The sequence below is a fragment of the Mesoplodon bidens genome, assembly GCF_964165515.1.
Source record: "Mesoplodon bidens genome assembly, chromosome: 5".
Lineage (NCBI taxonomy): Eukaryota > Metazoa > Chordata > Mammalia > Artiodactyla > Ziphiidae > Mesoplodon > Mesoplodon bidens.
The window spans coordinates 120,446,526-120,470,293 of NC_138161.1; positions in this window are offsets into that span (position 1 = coordinate 120,446,526).

A 23,768-nucleotide genomic window follows, 5' to 3' on the forward strand; every position below is an offset into this window, starting at 1 on the left:
ATTATCCTGAAAATGTTCTCCATAATGAAGAACAAGGGAAAAGAGATCAGAAGGTATTGTCATATTTCAAAATAGTGTCTGTTCTAGCAGCCAGCTTATATTTAAGTAGAAAGATCTGCCAAAGTTTCCATGTACTTCCAAGTACCCTTCATAGTACTTTATGCTTGACACTTTGTATTCTAAAGAAACTGCAAAATATTAGAAAAAATAATCCCTCTGCAGCATTTTTGGTCAATCGTTTACTGTAGCCTTTGCAACATTTTTTTCTCTTCTGATTTTCCTTAGTCACAGCACAGCAAGTTGACCCTACTTCCAATTAAGATATTTCTGTTTGGTTCTGACTCCTTTATTTCCAAGACCTCTGTTGTATTGCACCACCTGCTGCTTTAAAGGCATTCCTAAAATATTTGTCTTCTCACCCTAAGAAAGGAGATATTGACGGAATGGGAAACTGTGGAATGATTCACATTGTTCTTAAAAACAGATGTTTGCTTATACAAATTCATTCATGAAGCGGATCTTGTTCACTTAATATGTGTCAGACATTTGACAGGCTAACAGTACAGAGAAAGAGAGCTGTTGCATAAACTCACAGCAGCCATAGTAGAGTGAGGGAGACAGATAAGGTAATAGACAATCACAAAACAGTGTGATTAATGCCAAAAGAGTCGTATCCACCCTGTTCCTTGGAAGCTCCCTGTAAATACAGACTAAGAGGCAGATCAGAGCAATTGGAGAAGACTAAGAATGAACTAAAACAATGTTGCAAAGGTACAGAGATAAACTGATCTCAGAGAGACAGCAGTGAGCAGTCTGGAAGTAGGATCTTAGTTCCCTGCCCAGGAATTGAACCTGGGTAGCCTGGGTGAAAACCGGGAATCCTAACCACTAGTCTACCAGGGGCTAGAGGCTAGAGGCAAATTTACCCTGGTTCTTGCCACCATTTGAAAGCAATAGTGTTTCAAGGAAGCAAAACCTGTAAAAATAGGTACAAAGTTTATTATTAGAGACACAGCATAACAAATTGGAGAGCACACAGAGAAAAGGTTTATTTATTTAAGATGGAAGCAAGGCAGAGACGCACACCCAGAGAGAAAGGGTGTGGGCATCCTCCCTAATGAGGAGGAATGCAGTAAAGAGGCAGTTAAATCATTTATATAGGGGCAGTTCTTCTGGGTCTTTGCTCTCCTCTGGCCAACCATCTCACTTCTTTTCCCACGTCTGACCTAAGGGCCCTTCCCAATATATGTGTGCATCTTTTTGCCAAGATGAATTCTGGCATGAGGGCCTTTGGGAAGTTAGCCGAACTTATTATGGCCTGGTATCCCTTCCCTTTTTGACTCCCAAGGAGCCTTTCTGTGCTAGTGTACTTTGGGAAGTTTTCTTGACCTCAGGAGTGATAGGTGTGGTCATCTTTTCTCTACTCCAGCACAGCTCAGCTCCTGCCTTTAACTTTGTCCTTGGAGTCTCTGGGAAAACGAAGTTCCAACTTACTCTGCTTGACAAGCTCTAGCTTCTCAGCCCAGGGGCCCATCTACCTCCTACCTCAAAATCAAGCCTGGTATATTAGGGGCATGGCCAAGTACTAGTATAAACACATTGAAGCTGTTAGTTATGGAGGAGTCAGGTGGGTATGGCAAGGTGGGTGAGGCAGGACCCAATGTACTTCTTAATCAATGGTGAAATACACAGATGTTTGTCTTATCTCTAGAATCACTCTCAGAAAATTCCAAAACTAGTCCTACTAATGGTCCCAAGTCCCTTGGAACCCTAGAGAAAACCAACTTGTTTTCCTCTCCAGCAGCTTCCTTCTTATCTGCCTTTGAATTTCCTAGGTTTGGAATACCTGGTGCTATTTATATGACAGTAGAAACATTCCTTCTGTCTTTTACTTTCCATTTCCCTCCATGCATCTATTCCTTTCCTATTGGCCTAGTGAGCTAACTTTGTTTAATTCAAGGTCAACTCATTAGTAACATCAGTACACATGCAAAATCCCTGGGCTGATGCATCATCATATCTACATATTCTGCCCACATTCAGGAAAAAGGATTATTTGGGCCGTGAACACCCAGGAGGCAGGAATCTGGAGTGTTATCTTAGGATTCTGCCCACCACATGTACTAACCCGTCATGCCTGTCACACAGTCTTTTACATGGTAGATACTCTATATATATTTGTCCATTGATTGAAGATATGTATTACCTGTATAACAAAACTGTATAAATAATACTTAAAAGTTTAGTGGTATTTCTCTCCTCCCTGAGCAAGAGCTCATTTTAGCTCTCTGTGGGTCTCTCTCCCTTTACTCTTTATAAATTATGATGGTTAAATTAACACAATGAAAATCAACTATACTTCAATAAAAAATAAATTTAAAAAATAAAATAAAAAAGAATAACCTATATGGTAACAGAATCTAACAAGGAATAGATACATGTATATATATAACTGAATCACTTTGCTGTACCCCTGAAACTAACACATTGTAAATCAACTATACTTCAATATAAAATAAAGTTAAAAAAAAAAACAAAAAATAGAAGCAGAAAATAATATATTATGATGGCTAGTACTATCACCAGGTTCTATCAAATATGGAATTTTTTAGTGATCTGAACAGCCTTGGGCCCTGGAGGTGATACAGGACAAGCTTGCATAGGTGTGTGATTTCTTTCATAGACAATTTTTTCAGAACCTACAGCTGATCTGTTATAGGAACGATCTCATGACTGTTCTAAGAAGAAGACCATATTCTAAACTACTTACTCTCTTTAAATATTTCTCTTGGGGAAGATATTAAGTACTCAAAATTATCTCTAGTTGCAAATATTTCTTAGTTTAGCCTGGGCACTGATGGACAAGTGTTTTTCATTTTTTTATAGAAACACACATATGAGGAAAGCAAGCATGAGTGAATTCTCAAGTGTGTGCTGACTCTTCAGGTCCAGCTTCTTATTGAAACATGCAAATACAAACCTGCAAAGCTTGTCTTGTCCTACAAACACTATATGAAAGTCATGAACTGTTTATTATTCAGTGTTTCATATATGAAAAATATATTGATACTTAAGTAGTATTTTGCCAAAAACTCGGGTCTGTGCACTGGTGCCTAATTAAATCTCAGAGACAGAGTTTTAGGTGAAGTAGAAAAGAATAGCTTCATTGCTTTGCCAGGCAAAGGGGGACAAAGTGGGCTTATGCCTCAAAAACTCTGTGTCCCAACCCAAAGGGATTTGGTGAGGAGCCATGGTTCAAGGGCAGGATTGCTGATAAGGATCAGGGTGTGTGCAGGGTCTGAACTCCTTTAATCTGGCCTCAGATGGTCTCCTGATGAGCTTCTTGAGTTATCAAACTCTGATCTCATCTGGAATGACGAATGTTAATGTCTTCCATTTGTTGAGGGTTTTAGTTCTGTAGAAGAGTTAAGTTATCCCTTGAGGCAGACCAGGACCCTACCCCAAGTCTGCACTATAGTTTTTTGACTGCTCTTCTCTTTTCTCTGCATCCTCTCCCTTCCCTAATTAGCAACTGCTAGAATCTGCCCTTTGGAACTCAGGCAAGGTCATAGAGGCTGTAGTCTATTCCCTACAAACAAGAAATGGGGGACACAGAAAGGCTTCCATGACCAGGAGCCTGATGAGGTCCTGCTCAGTTTTAGTATCAGACAGTTTCAGATACTATGTAGGAATTATTTTTCCTAATGGTCTCTCATAATAAACATATGAAATAAAAACATAAGATTTACAAAGAATATATTTTATTAAAATCTCTACAAAGGGAGACAGGAAAAGACAACAAAGTTTACTGGGTGTCTGTCATATCTGTCTTTAGAAATGTGAATGTAAGTGCAAAATCATAGTTACTCTAATACCACTTTCCCTAAATTTGGAATACAGAGCAGAGTTTCATGTGCCCATCTAGTTCAGAGAATGATGCTTCCATAAAGGGACAGAGAAAAGTTGAGAAATTATTGCATGATTCTAGCCAACTATTTGAATAACTCAAAGTGAAATAAATGATGTTTGTTGTTACATCTCCATCAACATATACTTCTTATAATTGATAATTAATGTTAACCTAAATTGCTTAGAATAGAAACTTTAATGTTTGCTAACTTATTTTTAAAAATCCTAATACTGAGACTATTGAAGAAATCTTCCAAATATCCACTTCATAAAAAGGAGTAGTGAATGAAGAATTACTTGGATTTATAAAAAACAAGTAAAACAACCCAGTTTAATTGCTTCTGTTGATAGAATTATCACATAATGGAAATAAGGAGTTTGTGATATATTTTGAATTTGGATTCTGTGAAATTTCTTAATAAACGGTTCAAGACATTTTGACTTAAAAGAATTGATGCAATTTGGGCTAAAGTTTGTGTTTCATGGTCTCACATGGGCAAACTACTCAACACCGAGATTCTTTGATGAGATGAGTGGGGTTGTATTTAATATGGGTATCATTCTATTAGAATGACCTGGAAGGGAAAATAAAGGAGATGCCCAAGGAATGATAATACATTGAAAGATGCTCTACATTAGAGATAAAAAAACATACCAGAGGCATGAGCAAGGACAGGAAGGTCGGGATTCACCTCAGAGAGATTATTTTGTTATGACGGTGAGAATTAGTTGGAATCAAATATTTAAGTCTCAGAGAGGCAGTGCTCTAAAGATTATGACAAATACAAATTTTCCTTTTTCCAGTTACCTAGTTTTACCACATTCTGCACAATTCCCTTTCTTTCTACAAGACTTCCCACATTGGTTTAAACAGACTTCTGCATAGGACTGTTAAACACTATGTACACCCTAATTTAGGTAGTCCTTTGTAAGTAAAAGTATCAGCTACTTTAACACAGTAAGTATAATAACTGCTTCTTGCTAATATGGTTTTCTTCCAGTTAATTAGAGTCCTGGGATAAAACAATGGTTCATCCACATTCACACACACACATAAACACACAAACACACACACAATCCCAAACATGATTTTAGATGGAAAAAGTCATAAATTTTTGGTTGGTGGTATTTTTTCTTATTTTAAATTTCTGTTAAGATTATGGTTATTTTTCTGTCATATAGACAAAACCCAAACACCATTTCTTGTACCAAACTTAAAAAACTGAGTAAAAACAAAGAAGGCAATATTTTGTGATGTCCTTGGGCTTTTCCTGTATAACATGATGCATTCCGGGAGGGAGTCACAGAGGACTGATTTATAAGGAAATACTTATATTGCTGGATCTGCATAGTATCATATGATTTGATGCTGAGCTATGGAGCCACACCTGGAAAGAATGCAAAAGTTGAAATAAACAAGCCTTAAGGAGAGGAAGGAATCACGTTCTTTCTTTGGAGAAAAGCAAGAAATAATAAGCTAAGTTAAGTGAAAGTATTTACTTTGAAAATAACAGAAATTGATCTGACCACAGTGATGACTTGACAAGGGAAGAGACTGCAAATTACTTCAATAGTTTTATTCCTAGTGGATTTTTAAACTGCAGTAGATAACATACAGCAAAGTATATTAATATGAACAACAATAAGCTGGCAGAAAGATAGGGTGAGAAAACTCTTAGGTCATTTTCATTATTATTCATTAGTTTTAAAAAATGCATTTGATATCTTAAAATGTCTTGGAGTTTATGAACACATTTTTCTGCTGTGTTCTAAGCCAAAAAATAATAAAATTTTAAAAGCCTTAAAAATACCACATCCTGAAAGCAATTTTGACCATTTTCTCAGCAAGTTGAACATTTAGAAATGTTTTAGGTCATAAATTAATAGAGTATCTTAAGACAAGTAATAGCGAGAAATTCCTGGCTCCAGAACAAAAGGTCTTAGAATTAGAGCTTAAGGCCCTTAAAGACCTGATTTCCAAATTACATTCTGAGAGCATTCTAATGCTCATCCCTTCATGTAACCTATGCTGTCACCAAACAACAAAAACCCCAATTCTCTCCTTCCTTGCTCAGACACCACATGTTTCCTGGACTCTAGGCCTTTGCTCATACAAGTTTCAGTCTGCTTCTACACACCTGGCCACACCCCCATTCACACTCCAAGCATTCTCCAACACCCTCTTGATTTCTCCCATGGGTAAACTCCCAGAGACTTTTGTTCCAACCCCTTTTCTAGAATGATCAGTTTTGTGTTTTAATTATTTGTACACTTCATTTTCTTCCACCATACCAGTGGTCCCCCAAACCTAAACCTTCAGCCCCTGGGGAGGAATGGAATGATTGAGGGGGGACCTATACATTTGTATGTGCATGTGTATTTTTTTATTCAATAGGGTAGTAAAAATATAGCTCTTATTCTGTGAAGAAAGGTAAAATATTTAGTCTAACAGGAGACAGAAAATGATGGCTTGTGGGCCAAATCCAGCCTGCTGCCTCTGTTTGTAAATAAAATTGTATTAAAACACAGTTGCACATATTAATTTACATATTGTTTATGGATGCATTCATATGGTAACAGCAGAATTGAGTGGTTGCAAAAGAGACCATATGGCCTACAGAGGCTAAAATATTTATTATCTGAGTGTTTATAGAATAATTTTGCTTACTCCTGGTCTAGAATGTAATCACCTTGAGGACAATGATATATTTATATCACCTCTTGTGCAAACCTTAGAGAAAATACACAGACTCTGGAGATAGAAATCAGGAAATATTATTTTTCCCCCCAAATAGGCTCTTCTCCCTTCTTTATTACAGTTTTCAACAATACTCTCTTGTTTAAAAATATCAGTCTTTGGGCTTCCCTGGTGGTACAGTGGTTGAGCATCCGCCTGCCGATGCAGGGGATGCGGGTTCGTGCCCCAGTCCGGGAAGATCCCACATGCCGCGGAGCGGCTGGACCCGTGAGCCATGGACGCTGAGCCTGCGCGTCCGGAGCCTGTGCTCTACAATGGGAGAGGCCACAACAGTGAGAGGCCCGCATACCGCAAAAAAAAAAAAAATCAGTCTTACTTACTCCTCTCTCCTCATTCTTTATATCTATTAATCACATCTTATTAATTTTTTTGTTTATTCCATTGAATTGCCTAGGTGTCCCCCCCCTCAGCTTAGTCCCCTTCTTTCCTCCAGATATAACACTTAACTGAATATGTATTCTTTCCATACATGATCTCATGTTTTAGACACACATTTTTGCATATATAAGTACTCTTAATACAGAGCACCATTTGGAATATTTTAAGAGTTTACATGTGTGGTATCATACTTACCTACATTTCATAGAGCAAATCGTTTTTTTTTTTCTTTTCACCCAATATTTTATTTTTGTGATTTATCCATGTTGATGTATTTTCTGATTCATTCATTTGATATTCCATCAGATGACTAGACTATCCATTTTCCTACTTATGGGCATCTGATTGTTCCCAGTACTCCTATTACAAATGGTACCTGAATATCTTGGCCACATGAATGAGAGTGTCTTTAAAGCCTAGCAATTGAAAATTAGAAATACTGGTCATAGGGTATTACATTAGTTTCCTATTTCTGCCATAACCGATTACCACATAGTTAGGAGGTTTAAACACCACAAATTTATCATCTTAGAGTTCTGGAGATCAGGGTCTGAAACGGGTTTCCCTGGACCATATTCAAGGTGTCAGCAGGGCCATGCTTCCTACAGAGGCACTAGGGGAGAATCCATTTGCTTGCCTTTTCCAGTTTCTGGAGGTTGCCAGCATTCCTTGACTTATGGCCCCTTCCTTGATCTTCAGAGCCAGCAATGTAGGATCTTCACATCTCTCTCTGACTCTGACCCTCCTGCCTCCCTCTTCAAAGGCCCCTTGACATTGCATTGGGCCCTACCTGGATAATCCAGGATTATCTCCCCATCTCAAGATCTTTAACTTAATCACATTGGAAATTCGCTTTTACCATGTAAAGTAACATGTTCCAGAGGTTAGGATACAGACATCTTTGTGGACACTTTCAGCCTACCCCAAATATAAACATCATCACGCTGTTAGACACTATCAATTTCCTCTGCAGTGCAGGTATAGCAACTTAAAACACTGCTGCCATGTCTTCATCAACACTTGGCATGGCCAGCCTCTCTGGAAAGTATAAAATCTAAATTTATTGCTATGGCTTATACCTTCAAATTTTGACATAATTTCAAACATACAGAAAAGTTGCAACAGTAGTAAAAATACATCACTTACCTACATTTACCAATTGTATATATTTTTGCCCCATTTGAGACTAAGTTGGAAATGTATACCCCTTTATTGCTAAACATTTCAGCATCTATTTCCTAAGAACAAGGATATCCTATTATTTAGCCTCAATACAATTATGTAAGTCAGGAAATTTGGTGTTGATTGATTTTTATCATATAATTCCCAGTCACTATATAAGTTCCATCAATTGCTCCAATGATATCCTTTATAACGATTTTCCCTTGGTTCATGATCCAATTCAGAATCACATATTGTATTCATTTATCATTTCTCAATTATACTTCATCTGGAAATTTTTCTCAGTCTGATATTTTGAAATAGAACATACCTGTTACTGTATAGAATGCTCTTCTATTTGGGTTTGTTTGATGTTTCTTTACTATTTTATTCAGGTTATACACATTTTGGCAGGAATACCACAAAAATTATGCTGTCTACTCAGCACCTCTTATTAGAAGGCACATGATGTTGATTTATCCCAAAATTAGGAATGATGTTTTTGGTTACTTGTTTGAATGGTTCCTACCAGATTTCGCCACTGTAACATAATGTTTCCCTTTGTAGTTAGTTAATAGTAATCTGTTGGAATATACTTTGAGACTCTACATGTTTTGCTTCTCGTCGACATTTCACTTATTAATTTAAGCATCCATGGGTGACTCTAACTCCATCAATCATTCCATATGTGATAGTTGCTTTATTTTTTAAAAGAGCTCTTCTTTCTTCTCCTCTTCCTTTTTTCTTCTCCTCTTCCTTTTTTCTTCTTTTTTCCCTTTCTTCCTTCCTTCCTTCCTTCCTTCCTTTCTTTCTTTCTTTCTTTCTCCTTGACCTCATGCATTTTTATTTTATTCAATGGATTATAATACATTAATATCATTTTTATTTTTATGTTCTAATTGTCCTAGAGTTGACCACTTGGAGCCCCATCCAACTAGCTCATTAAGTGTATTTTTAACATATTCACATCATTCATTGAGTAATCTCAAATTTTATGAAATAAAAAGATGTTCCAGGCTCATTTTGTGCCTACTTCTGTTTATTTTTTGCCTACCTAACCTTGCAGTCTTTGACCTTACAATTGTGGTAAGATAAGTTGCTGTGTGCCTTGATAGACAGTCTAGGGAAAAGGATTTTAATACTGAAAAATGATGACATAAGGAGTTTAAGATAAAGAGAGAAAAGAATGGCGGTGATGGCAAGAGAAAATACCAATATCAAGATAATGTTGTGCCTAGTCTGCATTACCATATTTCTTGAAAAGCACTGTACTTGTACTTCTTTTCTCAGTGCTGTTGCCTGGGCTTTCATGTAATAATAAAATTCAGAAGTTTAGCAAAGCAATAGTGAATAAAAACAAGTGATAGTAGTTTTGGACCCTTTTTCTCAAAAACATGCTACATAAAGTTTTGTGTTTCTAAACCAAAACACTAAGATGTTTTCTGTAAAGTAATGTGTATCTTTCTATATGTAGTATATAGAATACTGGATATAATTTTAATTATATAATTTTACATTAAATCTCTTTGATACACATTTGGCCTTCTTATGTGCATTTGTGCACATGTACTCTTACTCATAACTGTTTGTGCCCTCTTGAATTGTGGCATAATTTTTCTAGTTGATTGTGCATTTCTTCATTAATTTATAAAACACACACACACAAATTTAGTTGTTGCTATGGTACACTCACTGCTCTAGGCATTAGTGACAGGGTAGTAGGAAACAAACGTCCTGAGTAGCATTGTTAGTTTCTCATTGCTGGTGTAACAAATTGTCATGAACAGTGACACAAATTTATTCTACACATCTTGAAGTCAGAATTCCAAAGTGGGTCTCACTGAGCTAAAGTCAACTGTCAACAGGTCTCTGTTCCTACTGGAGGTTCTAGGGGAGAATCCATTTCCTCAGCATTTCCAGCTTTTAGAAGTCACCTACATTTCTTGGTTTGTCAACCATTCCTTGATCTTCAAAGCCAGTAATGCTGGGCTGAGTCCTGACATAGCCATTGCTCTGGTCTTTCATTTAAGGGCCTGCCTGGATAATCCCAGTAATTTACCTATCTTAATGTCAGCTGATTAGCACACTTAATTCAATCTGCTATCAATTCTTCATTCACCATGTACTATAACATATTCGGTTTCTAGGTATTGAGATGTGGACATCTTTGGGGGAACATTATTCTGACTACCACAGTAGCCAAGACTGATAATACCTCTGCCCTGATGGAAATTGTATTTTAATGGGTGAGAAAGTCAACAAACACAGAAACATGTCATATATTTTCAAGAATAAATACTTGAACACAGCAGGGTAGGTGGAAAGAGATTGATGGGGACTGGGAGTTATAAAACATTGACTATCTTATTTCATTTTTATAAATGAGGAATTAAGATGAAGAAAAGTTAGGTACTTTTCCCAGTGTTAATATGGTATCCATCTCTGTCTCCAAATCTCATGTTCTTTTTATGATACAGCTCTGTTTTACCATCTACTCAGTTTTCTGGTTACAACGGGAATGAATCTAACTAGTGCCTGGCATCATGCCTGAACCATAACAAAACCTCACTAGTTATATGTTGTTGGTATTGTCATTTTTCTAAGCTATTCTCATCTCCAATTATTCATTGCTGCACTGAACCAAGAGAATTATTTTTCAGATACGTACTCAGAAGTTTCCTTTGAAAAAAAATTCTATGAGAGAAAAACCAATAGAAATATTCTCCACATTTATCCACAGATTTTTTTTTGAATGGTTTCTGCAGGTGGGTTAGAGTCACAGATGAAATATTAGTAAGCAAAGGATGTGACCCCTAAAAAGACAAACAAGGCAAAGTTACTTAAAAATGGTGACCAAATGACCCATATAATCATAACATGTCGTTTTTAATAGCAGGGCATTTCTTTAAAGTATAGACTAGCACTCAAGAACCAAATTGGTTAATTGTTTGGAGGAAGGAATGATTTTCTTCACTTTCTGGTATTGCTATATTAGTCATACCACTGCTTTAAAGTAAAATCCAGTGATTCCTTGTTACCTAAAATAATCCTGAATCCCTGTCATCACATTCAAGGCCCTTCACAATCCAGACCCAACCAGCTTCATTTCCTTCCACTCTGTATTCTGTTGTAGATGATATTTTAGGATCTTGCTTCATAAACATTTCCAACTTTCAAAGAAGACCTTGCATTCCACACTTTCTTAATAGTGTGTGTTCCATAAAAGCACAGACAATGACATTGATTTTTGTAGCACAGAGTCAGGCACATGATTGGGATTCAACAGATAAACTATAACTGATAAGCTGAGTGAATAAGTGAATAAATTAATGTCCTTATCAGGTGATTTTGACTGCTCAATAATTCTGTTCTTGTTTCTTAGATCTGTGGTTGCTTTTATCTTTACTGAAAATATGGAGTACTTCCTTCCTTTTCAGTGTTGAATTAGCTCAGGCTTTTCCTTCTTGAGGGATTCATGACACTGGCTTGACTAGGTCTCATGGTGGATGACTCTAAGGAAACTTTGGGCTCTAGGTGTCCATCTCCTGATCATCCACTTACTTTTGCCTTGGTACATTAGGATTTTAATAGAAACGACCTAATGTGCAGGTAAAGTCAGCAAGAAATGAAATATAGGTCATTACTCCATGGTATCAATTGAGCAGAGCAGCAAAATGTAAATCGCTGAGAAATGGGGATAGTTCATGCCATTTTGCACTTTGTAGTAAGTCTGAGGACTTCGTGTGGCTGAGAGGTCCCAGGGTCCACTTTAGAAAGCTGAGGAGAAAATCTTTCCCCCATAGAGGTCGACCTGATACCAGCAGCTCTGAGTGCTAGAAAAGGGCAGTGAAGACTTGGAGGTTTCCCCTCTGCTTTGCAATTGTCTAGTCCTAACTTTCACATACATATATTACAGTGTGTGACATTAAGTTTGAGACATGGGTTCTCCAAACCTCAGCTACTTAATGTATAAAATGAAAATAACAACTATTCTACCTCTTTGGCCTGATTCTTTTTTAGCATTAAATAAAATATGACAAAGGGCTTGGGTAACAGAACTTGTCGGTGCCCTGCCCTTAACTCTAGTATATATTTCAGCGTTCTCTGACCAACACCCAATGTCCAGCATCTGGAGCTCTGTGGATACCGGCCTTTTTTTTTTTTTCTGGAACTATGGAAACCCCACTGCCTGTGTGTTCATGAGTCTGTGCACACATGAAACAGATGGGATGCTGAGGAATTAACACCTCCAAGAACAACTCTCAACCACTGGTTCTCCAGAATTAGTATATAAATATTCCAGTTGCTTAATTCTTCATGTTGGATAATGATGGTGCATGTGTTTCATATTAATTTCTAGAGTCCACGCAGGATTTAGATTAAGTTGCACTGTGACAGCTGGTTAATAGCACACCTTCCATTGGTTGTTTTCCATTCCTTTTATCGTGTCTCTACCTGTGTTATCTGAACTTCCCAAATACACCACTTACAAATGAATCCAGGTCTCAGGTTCTGCACCAAGGAGAACTCAAGTAACAATCTGTACGTTGTGAAGGGCCACCTGAGTGGGGAAGGATGTTAATATTTTGATAAACTGGAAACCCAAAGCTAAAAGAACTTTTATGTTTGGGGCTCTTCAGGGCATATAAAAAAAGGGATCTGGGTGATAGCCTGAGACAGGGTTAGAAGTAGAGCATGTATCTAGCTGAGTCCAAGGATTTGGCCTAAGGGCAGATCATCAGACTTCAGCTCAGAAAAGAAATTATTTTCAAGTCCAGTAATGGTCTCTGAGTTCATGAATATGACTCAGACATAGAAAGGAGTGATAGCAAATTGCACCTCAGACACAGGTGTGGGAACATCTATGGGCATAGAACTTTAGCCCTAAAAGGGACCGTATTAGCTCACACCAATTTACCTTAATAGACTATTTTTCTGTCTCTTCTAACAGACTGATTTTCAAAATTGTCTCAGAAGAAAAAAAATTGAGAAAGAAGGTCTATAATGGTAATACTGGATTATTACCCGTAGAGTTAAAGAAGAAGCCATGAGTTCATACTAATTAGAACATTGAAAAAAACATATATATAGTGGGGAAGGGTTGATCTTCCTTAAAACAGAATTCCAAGTAATAAATTTAGAAGGAAAGAAAGAAATATAATCACTGTTCCAGTCAGGAATCATCTATGGATGCTAGACAAAAGTATGATGAGGAAAAATATATTTATATAGTTCCAAAGTATCTCCCTATATGATATTAATTACAAAGAGAAAAAAAGCAACTATACAGTGGAGAAATCTGGCAGATACCATATTAACTTCACCGCAATAAAACATATGGGCATCTTGAGACTGGGATAGCCATGACACATTGCAAAGACACAGCATCACTTCTGAGATATTCTTACCAAAAATACATAATCATGAGAAAACATTAGACTAAGTTAAACTGAGAAATATTCTATAAATGAACTCTACAGTACACTTGAAAAGCACCAGGGTTGTGAAAGACAAAGGTCAAAGAAAGAACCTTTGCAGATTAAAGGAAAATAAAAATCTTGACAACAAACTTCACTCTCATCTTACATTGGATCCTGGGTCAGTACAAGAATATTTGTGGGGCTTCCCTGGTGGCGCAGTGGTTGAGAGTCTGCCTGCTGATACAGGGGACACGGGTTCGTGCCCTGGCCCGGGAAGATCCCACATGCTGCGGAGCGGCTGGGCCTGTGAGCCATGGCCGCTGAGCCTGCACATCCGGAGCCTGTGCTCTGCAACGGGAGAGCCCACAGCAGTGAGAGGCCCGCGTATCACACACACACAAAAAAAAAGAAGAAGAAGAAGAAGAAGATTTGTGGGTCAGTTGGCAAGAGTCGTCTGTAGATTAAAGTATTACATTGTATCAAGGTTAATTTTCTGATTTTAATCATTGAACTGTAGTTATGTAAGATGTTAACATTTGGAGAATTTGGGTATATGGTATTAAAATTATTTGTACTAATTTTACAGTTTTTTTGAAGTCTAAGATTATTTCAAAGTTACAACTAAAAAAAAGAAAGTTATAAGATATCACAGACATACTCAAGGAGATGCATACAGTAATCAGAAACATGCCAACCCCAAATCTCAAAACTAAGGACCAAAGTTTAGAAACCACACGCTGTTTAAATTAAACTTCGGTATGAAAGCATTAACTGTTTCATGAAAATATTGTTATGTTGTTATTTGCTTCTTTAAAAATCATGTTTTAGATAAACATGATTTTTTTTATTTTATTGGCATATAGTTGATCTCAATGTTGTGTTAGTTTCACGTGTACAGCAAAGTGATTCAGTTATATATCTACATATATCCATTCTTTTTCAGATTCTTTTCTCATATAAGTTATCACAGAATACTGAGTAGAGTTCCCTCTGCTATACAGTAGGTCCTTGTTTGTTATCTATCTTATATATAGTAGTGTGTGTATGTTAATCACAAGCCTCAGATTTATCTCACCCACCCCCCCATATTACCCTTTTGGTCACAATAAGTTTGTTTTCTATGTCTGTAAACCTGTTTCTGTTTTGTAAATAAGTTCATTTGTATCTTTTTTTTAAAATTAGGTTCCACATATGTGTGATAAGTTCATGTTTGACAAGGTGTTGTATACAACTTGTACAGGTCTCAGCCTATCAATAACCAATCTTGTGGCTGGACCAGCCCTCATGGTTCTTATGATTGCAAAATACCCTTCATAAGTAACAGTCAGGAAACTTAAAAAAGAAACAAAATTTATTATTTACAGGACCTGGAAATTACATGACACACCTGGAGCCACATAGCCAGGTTTAGGGTAGAGAAAGAAAGCTTTTATTGGGGCCCTTGGATTTTGTGGGCTTACTCTTTATTGGTAAGTTCAAAATAAGGGTAGGGATTTAAATCATGGAAAGAGAAAAAACAAGCGGCCCCAACCTAAATTGTCAGTTATCAAAAGCAACCAACATCTCTAAAACAAAATCGCTTCAGTGGGGGCAGGTGACCTGGCTCTTTATGTAGTCCTGTGGCTGGCAATATGTATATTCTAATAACCATCTTTTTTTTTCTTTTAATAAATTTATTTATTTATGGCCATGTTGGGTCTTTGTTGCTGCATGCGAGCTTTCTCTAGTTGTGGTGAGCAGGGGTTACTCTTCATTGTGGTGTGTCTGCTTCTCATTGCAGTGGCTTCTCTTGTTGGGGAACATCAGCTCTAGGCACGTGGGCTTCAGTAGTTCTGGCACACAGGCTCAGTAGTTGTGGCACATGGGCTTAGTTGCTCCACGGCATGTGGTATCTTCTCGAACCAGGGCTGAACCCATGCCCCCTGCATTGGCAAGTGGATTCTTAGCCACAGTGCCACCAGGGAAATCCTAATAGCCATCTTTGAAGTGGATTCTTCTTTGAAGCAGATGCCTCAGCAATCAAGTCAGGGACTTGAATTACATAAAAGAGAAAAGCCAACTGTCAAGGCTTACACCACACAAGGACCGAAAAAAACAGTATTTCTCTCTATTTCCATCACTTGGGTACACATCATTGGATGTTTCTGTGTCCGTTTCCTTCTCGGGAAAAAAAAGGAGAACGATCATCTGGCCCCTGATATCTTGCAAGTGATCTTAAAAAGACAATCAAAACAATTATAATGAAAGTGCTCCTTGAAGCAGTCCTTACTTTCCTCTGTATATTCAGGTTCAATATTCCATTCTGAATTGAATGTGTAAATTGAACGTGTAAACCAAACCAAAAAAAAAAAAAAGGACTAGGATTTTTCTCTTAAAAGTGGAGTGTTCTAAAATATGATTACTTTTTCAACAGGTTTCCCTTTAATTAAACTGGATAGATATATATATATTTTTAACCCCAAACCTTCTCAGGTCTCAAGAGGGCCACCTTTTTATTGTATCATTCTTTGATCTGAAGCCTTTCATATCATTTGTTTAAATGTTATTGTTTGGACTTAAATTGATCTCTCCTGTTCAATATCAGGGTTAGCATTTGCTGTGACACAGATGAATTTTTCCTCCTTGAAGACATTCATCAGAAATATCATGTTGTGCTTGATGGAGATTCTTCTGGTGAAAAGGTTCACAGGCTAGGACAAATTAATATTTGGTAACAATCAATGGCACTCTCCAATGCATTTTCCCATTTCCTTCACTTTTCTTTCCCATTGTCCCTAGCTTCCTGATTCTTTTCATGTAGAAAATGGAGTGTAATTTATTTTTTAAAGAACTCCTATGGCTGTCTCTTCGTCTTAATGAAAACAAGGACCATAGTTTATCTGGAATCCTAATCTGACTATGAATGCTCAAAAAAGAGCCTCAGAACTACAGCTCAAAGCAGAAAAAACGTAAAGAATCAAGGGGAATCTATCTGTCCTTTCGCTAAAGAGAAATGGGTTCTTGGGCTATGAGGAAACAAATCACTATTCCAATCAATTTCCTTGTGTGTGTGTGTGTGTGTGTGTATGCTTATTAGAGATTTGTTTTGTTGTGTTATTTAAATACTAAAGGGTATATTATGACTCTACTTGGAATGGCTCAATTATTTGTGAGTTTATTTTACACAGACTTTTTCCCTGCTATTAATCTTGTTTAGCACCTAGGAGACTTATTTTATATAGTGCATGGGGGTTGTAGAAATAAAATGCAGTGTTATTATGACATTGTTCTGTCTTCCACGCAAAATCAAGGATGGCCAAGCTGACCTGAAATGTCCAGTTTACCCAGCTCAGTTTGTCAGGGTTGTTTTGTATGTTGAAAATTATCTATTCAACTCAGAAAGAGTATTTTCTCTCACAAATACATATTTGGTATCCTTATGCATTATTAACTACATGCCAAGTGTTATTCTCCCTAAATTGCTACAAGAAAATCAAATGACCCATGTTTCTGAAAAGTTTTGGATAGAAGAAAGCAACTATGAATTAAGAACATCAAGTCTAACCTCTTACTAGATTTGGGAATGAGCGTCTATATCCAGAGCACTCAAGCTGTTCTCATAATTGTAACCCTCAAAGGAATTACCATTCTTCTACATATACTAACTAACCCCTACATAACAGAATGTATGTGGTTGAATGGCACAAGAGAGGGAGAACTTGTTGCCTGGAAATACAGTTTATGATAAAAGAGTTTTCTGTTTTGTTTGTGTGTTTTTTATCCCAAATATCTAATACCATCTTCAAAATACAGTAAAGACCACTGCAAAATTCATATTGTCAGAGAATGTGCATGTGTCTGGATGGACCCTGTCATGAAAATACCCTACCTGAATTAGGAGAAATGGGGAAGAGGAAACACAAGAAAAAGAAAAAGGAGAGGGAACACAGTGATTCCAAAAATATGTCCAATTCAGTCATCAGCAGCTTCTCAAATTCACCTTGGGCCAAAGTTGTCTTGCTTTCTTTCATTTCTTAAATGAGAAAATAGAATTTTTCTTTTACTTATAAATATTCTGAGAGTGTAGGTCATCTGTGTAATGGTTTCCATTAAGATTCTTTCAATATTTCTTTCTGCTTGATTTTCACATAAGTGTGCTAACATTACCATAGAAAGCTCCACTAAATTAAAATATCGTTATAGCTAAATGTTACAGGTGTTACATTATAATTCATGATAAAAGGTTATTCGTTAGTTCAAGGTTCTGTTAGCATAATCTTTCTGCCTTCATGACTAAGAAGTAACAACGTGTTTTGATTCTATAATAGTGAGTTAAATGTTCATTTTCCTAATGTTAGCCTTTAAGAAAATGTAAAGTATATGGAGACAATATTACTCCTTGTCTAGTTAAATAAAAGAAGGACAAAATAGTGTACTTGAAAGAGCTACAATCTCAAACTTAGAAAAACTGGGTTTGAGCTTAATTTTCTGTATATGTGTTTAAGATAGTAATTTCTTCCTTTTGAACTTATTTCTTAGCTGTAAGGTGGGATTAACAACAATTGAACCTATCCTAAACGGATGTTGGGAGACTCAAATGTGAGAATATATTGTGCATGTATTCAGATTAAAATATATTATTACCATTGTCTCCTTTAATTTTTAAGCACATTCTGGTGAGTATATATGACCAGTCTCCACCCCCACCCAATGCACCAAAGACTCTGGGGTTTTACATGTTTCTTTAGATACTTACATGCAATCATGATATAAGCATAAATCTTTAAATAATCACAAATTATACCAATATTGAGAACCATTTGAAAGAAGGAAAATACTATAACATAAATATTTAATATTATTGGATATTGAAACTTTAGGAAATCACAGGTAATACTTTTGTGTATTCTATGAATTTGCCTCCTCCTCAGGCATCCATTTGTGGTCATCTGGCACCTAAAAAATCCTAAGGCTCACAATTTTCTAAGGTGTCTGGAGGGAATGGAGCTCCTTTTCCCTGGGAAAGCAGTGTGCTTTGGAACTGGGGAGTTTAAAGGAGAGGGCTGGAGTGAGAAAATGGGACCTTGTGGGCGTGAGATCTGGAGAGAGAAAGAAGCTACAAGAATGTTACTGAACTCACATTCCAGTACTCACCACTCAAAAGGCAACAAATTGAGGGGCAAGTATCAGTAAAAAGGAAAGATGTTTTATTCAGAAAAACCAGCAATCTGGGGAGAAGGTGGACTTGTGTCCAGAGACCAACTCCAAAGAGTCTGCTCAGCCATGACAATTTTTAAAGGGAAAAGGGAGAAACAGTCTCAGTTAATCATTAAGGCAGGAGGTCAGATTCTTCATCATTATTCCACTGCATGCAGACCTGCTGACTTCTCTTGATCTTCCTTTGGATGCTGTCTTGCCCATGTGGTCCACCTGCAAATTTACTAAAGGGAAGCTGGGAGTAGAGAGTCAGTCATTCTTTAACTACTTAATTCTTCATTCTTACTCCTAATCCAGGAAAGGCATCAACAGGTTTGGTAAGGCATTGTGTACATTTATTAAAGCAGAAATCAGTAACTAGATTAAATATTGCCTAGGGATCTCATCTTTATGATTAAGATCTGAGGAAAATGGGGATGAACAAACAGTAAAGGGGCAAAGTAGCTGCTTATAAGAACACTCTTCAAAGGTGAGTCTGGAAGAGACTGCATAATCTAAGTGACCAAGTAATTTGGATAGAACTTCCACATTCCTTTCTCCACACTGCACTTTTCTGAGATCTATCTGACCATACAATGGAAGTTCTCCAATACTCAATCTCAGACCTGATTGCTTGTACTGAGGAGGAGGACCAGGGTGGTGTGGAGAAGGGACAGACCTTATCTATTTCTAATCATCTCCAGAGGAGCAGTGACCAGAAATGTGTCCACCCACCTCTGTATGAGTTTCACCAGGCCAATGAACCACACACTGGCAACAAATACAGCATCCTGCATGATCAGGCTCCATCCATGTTTTACATTTTATCCTGAATCTTGACGTAAGACACTCTGGACATTCCAACCTCCTATTCATTCTTTAAAAATGAGATATTTCCCACCTCAGGACTTCTATATTTTCTGCTTTCTTAACAAAGAACTCTCTCCTCTCTGTTCTTCTGATGGTTGGCTTCTCACCCACGAATTATAAACAGATTGGTGGACTAGGGTGAGATCAATAGTTGGCCCATGGATATATAAACACAGAATGGTGTAAAATAAAGTTGACACTAATACCTTAAGAAGAAAGGATGAACAGTTAGATAAATGGTATTAGGCTATTTTTAAATAGCTATAAAGTTTGGAGAAAAACATTAGTTTCTGAAAATAAGTTCAAATGACCTATGTAACAAAAAGAAAAGCATTGGAAAATATGTGTTTTTTTTAACTTAAAAGTAAAAAGGGTCTTCTTAAACCAACACAAAAACTTCAATTACTCTAAAAACTTAACATTCTTCTGTAGAAAAAGCACATAAATACAGTTAAAATGTAAGCAACAGACCTGAAAAAAATATTTGCAATATGTATTTCAAAGGACTGATGTCCTGTGACCAAGAGGATAACATTCTCCTCAGTTTCTCCCTGTTTCTTAGGCCCTGGCCCAACTTTTATTAGTCTTTTCTTTAGAAAATTTGTAATCTAAATACTTCTTTGCCCCTTTGAGATATATGCACATCTTTTCCCCCCTTTTCTTTAATCTGGTAAAATGCATAAAATGTACCATCTGAACCATTTTAACTGTATACTTCTATGATATTAAATACATTCATAATGCTGTGTAACAATCATCATTTATCTCCATAACTCTTTTCATCTTGAAAAAATGAAACTCTATATCCATTAAACAGTAACTCCCCATTTACTATTACCCCTAGCCCCTGACAACCACCATTCTTTCTGTCTCTATGATTTTGACTACTCTAAGTATCTCTTGTCAGTAGAACCATAGAATACTTGTCTTTTTGGGACTGGCTTGTTTCATTCAGCATAATGTCCTTAAGGTTCTTCCACATTATAGCATATGTCAGAATGTTCTTCCTCTTGAAGTCTGAATGATCTATGTATACCACATTTTGCTTATCCATTCAACTGTTAATGGAAACTTGGGTTGTTTCCACATTTTAACTATTGTGCATAATGCTGCTATGAACATGGGTTTACAAATATCTCTTTGAGACCCTGCTTTCAGTTCTTTTGGATGTATATCTAGAACTGAGATTGCTGGATCTATTTCAGATTGCTCATATTCCTATTTTTAATTTTTTGAGGAACCACCATAATGGTTCTCCCTGGGCATGCATGGTCACTTTCTAATTTTCCCCATATATGCAGTAGTGTTTGAATATTCTAGTTTTTAATACCGAGCTTCCAAAAGTGGAAAAAGAGAGAAACGAAATGGAAGGAAGGACACTGGTTCTTTAAATTCTCTGGAAGTTGCTTCAGGCAGATGGGGAGGGTCTTGCAACAGTGTGGGGAGGGGCAACACCATGATGATAGTGTGCAGCTCTAGGACCAGAAACAGCAGTCAACAATCAAAGCACGCATCCCAATATTTGGATGACAGGGTGCTTTCTGCCCATTCTGGTTCCCACCAGCAGTGTGCACAGAACACATGCACAGCTGTCTGCCATGACTGGGTGTGGGGGATAGATAGCTGCTACTGTGATAACAGATGAAACTGAACAAAATTAACCACAATTTACCAACAAAGTCTTCCCCTGGAAGTTGCAAGCATTCAATAGACTCCATATTTCCAAAATAGTTATAGGAGATAAATTCCTCCAATGCAATTTTCTAGGTAGGGAGATAGATTCTTGATTCTTCTTACACTACCATCTTCCCAGAATCCTCTCTATAAGTTTCTTAAAAAGCTTCTTGCCAGTTTTATAGCCCAAGAATGACTTTCTTTAGGACCTGGGAGCTATCTCATTGAAATGCAATCTTTAAGGGAGATAACACCCCTATCTCCTAGTTTCTGTGGAAAGGTGAGAACTTACCTCCAAGTTGTAAAACTACCTCCTGTCATGAATATAAGAGAAAGTTTACCTTTCCTTTGGGTAAAGTTAATTAGCAAACAGATGGCTTCTGTTCTCCCTCTCACCCCAGGACTTAAAACTTCCCTGCACTTTGATTCAGCAGAGTTGAGTTCCTACTGATCTGTGGCCTCTCTACCCTGTTGCAATAGCCTTGAATACAGTCTTTCTTGTGTGTTTAGTTTTCTCTGTGCAGTTTTTGCTTTGACATGAGAAAGTATAAAGAGCTAGCACAAATCAAAAAAAAAAAAAGCCAAATTTTAAGTGGTGAAATAAAGGGTATATTCACATAATAAAAATCTAAAATGACCAGTAAACATATGAAAGAATTCTTAAACTAACCAATTTTTATCAGGGAATTGCAAATCATAACAACAATACAATGTCAAACTTTAAGCAGTATCCAGGCTTGGCAAGGGCATGAACAGATGGAAACTCTCATATATTGCTTGTGGGAAAAAATATTGTGTGTGTGTGTGTGTGTGTGTGTTTAAAGAATTTGTTGTTATACAAAAAAGGAGAAGTAACAACTGACACCACAGAAATGCAAAGGATCATAAGAGACTACTATGAGCAACTATACGCCAATAAAATGGACAACCTAGAAGAAATGGACAAATTTTTAGAAAGGTACAATCTCCCAAGACTGAATCAGGAATAAATGGAAAATATCACCAGTAATGAAATTGAATCAGTAATTTAAAACCCCCCAACAAATAAAAGTCCAGGACAAGATGACTTCAAAGGTGAATTCTACCAAACACTTAGAGAAAAGTTAACACCTATTCTTCTGAAACTATTACCAAAAATTGCAGAAGAAACACTTCTGAACTCATTCTATGAGGGCACCATCACCCTGATACCAAAACCAGAAAAAGATACCACAAGAAAAGAAAATTACAGGCCAGTATCACTGATAAACATAAATGAAAATATCTTCAACAAAATGCTAGCAAACCGAATCCAACAATACATTAAAAGGATCATCCACCATGGTCAAAGGGATTCATCTCAGGAATACAAGGATTTTTCAATATCTGCAAATCTATCAATGTGATATACTACATTAACAAATTAAGGAACAAAAATCATGTGATCATCTCAATAGATGCAGAAAAAGTTTTGATAAAGTTCAACATCTGTTTAGGAAAAAAAAACTCTCCAGAAAGTGGGCACAGATGGAACATACCTCAACATAATAAAGGCCATGTATGATAAACCCACACCTAACATCAAGCTCAACAGTGAAAAGCTGAAAGAACTTCCTCTAAGATGAGGAACAAGACAAGGATGTCCACTCTCACCACTTTTATTCAACATAGTATTGGAAGTCCTAGCCACAGCAATCAGAGGAGCAAAAGAAATAAAAGGAATCCAAACTGGAAAAGAAAGTTAAACTGTCACTGTTTGCAGATCACATGATACTATACATAGAGTATCCTTAAGACGCAACCAGAAAACTACTAGAGCTCATCAATGAATTCAGTAAAGTTGCAGGCTACAAAAGTAATACACAAAAATCTGTTGCATTTCTATACATTAACAATGAAAGATCAGAAAGAGAAATTAGGGAAATAATCCCATTTACCATTACATCAAAAAGAATAAAATACCTAGGAATAAACCTACCTAAGGAGGCAAAAGACATGTACTCCAAAAACTATAAGCCACTGATGAAAGAAATTGAAGATGAAAGAAATTGAAGATGGAGAGATATACCATGTTCTTGGATTGGAAGAATCAATATTGTTAAAATGACCATACTACCCAAGACAATCTACAGATTCAAAACAATTCCTATCAAAATACCAATGGCGTTGATCACAGAACTAGAACAAAATTAGTATGGAAACACAAAGGACCCCAAATAGCCAAAACAACCTTGAGAAAGAAGAACAGAGCTGGAGGAATCATGCTCCCTGACTTCAGACTATACTACAAAGCTACAGTAATCAAAACAACATGGTACTGCCACAAAAACAGACATGTAGATCAATGGAACAGGATAGACAGCCCAGAAATAAACCCACCCACCTATGGTCAATTAATCTATGACAAAGGAGGCAAGACTATACAATGGAGATAAGATACTCTC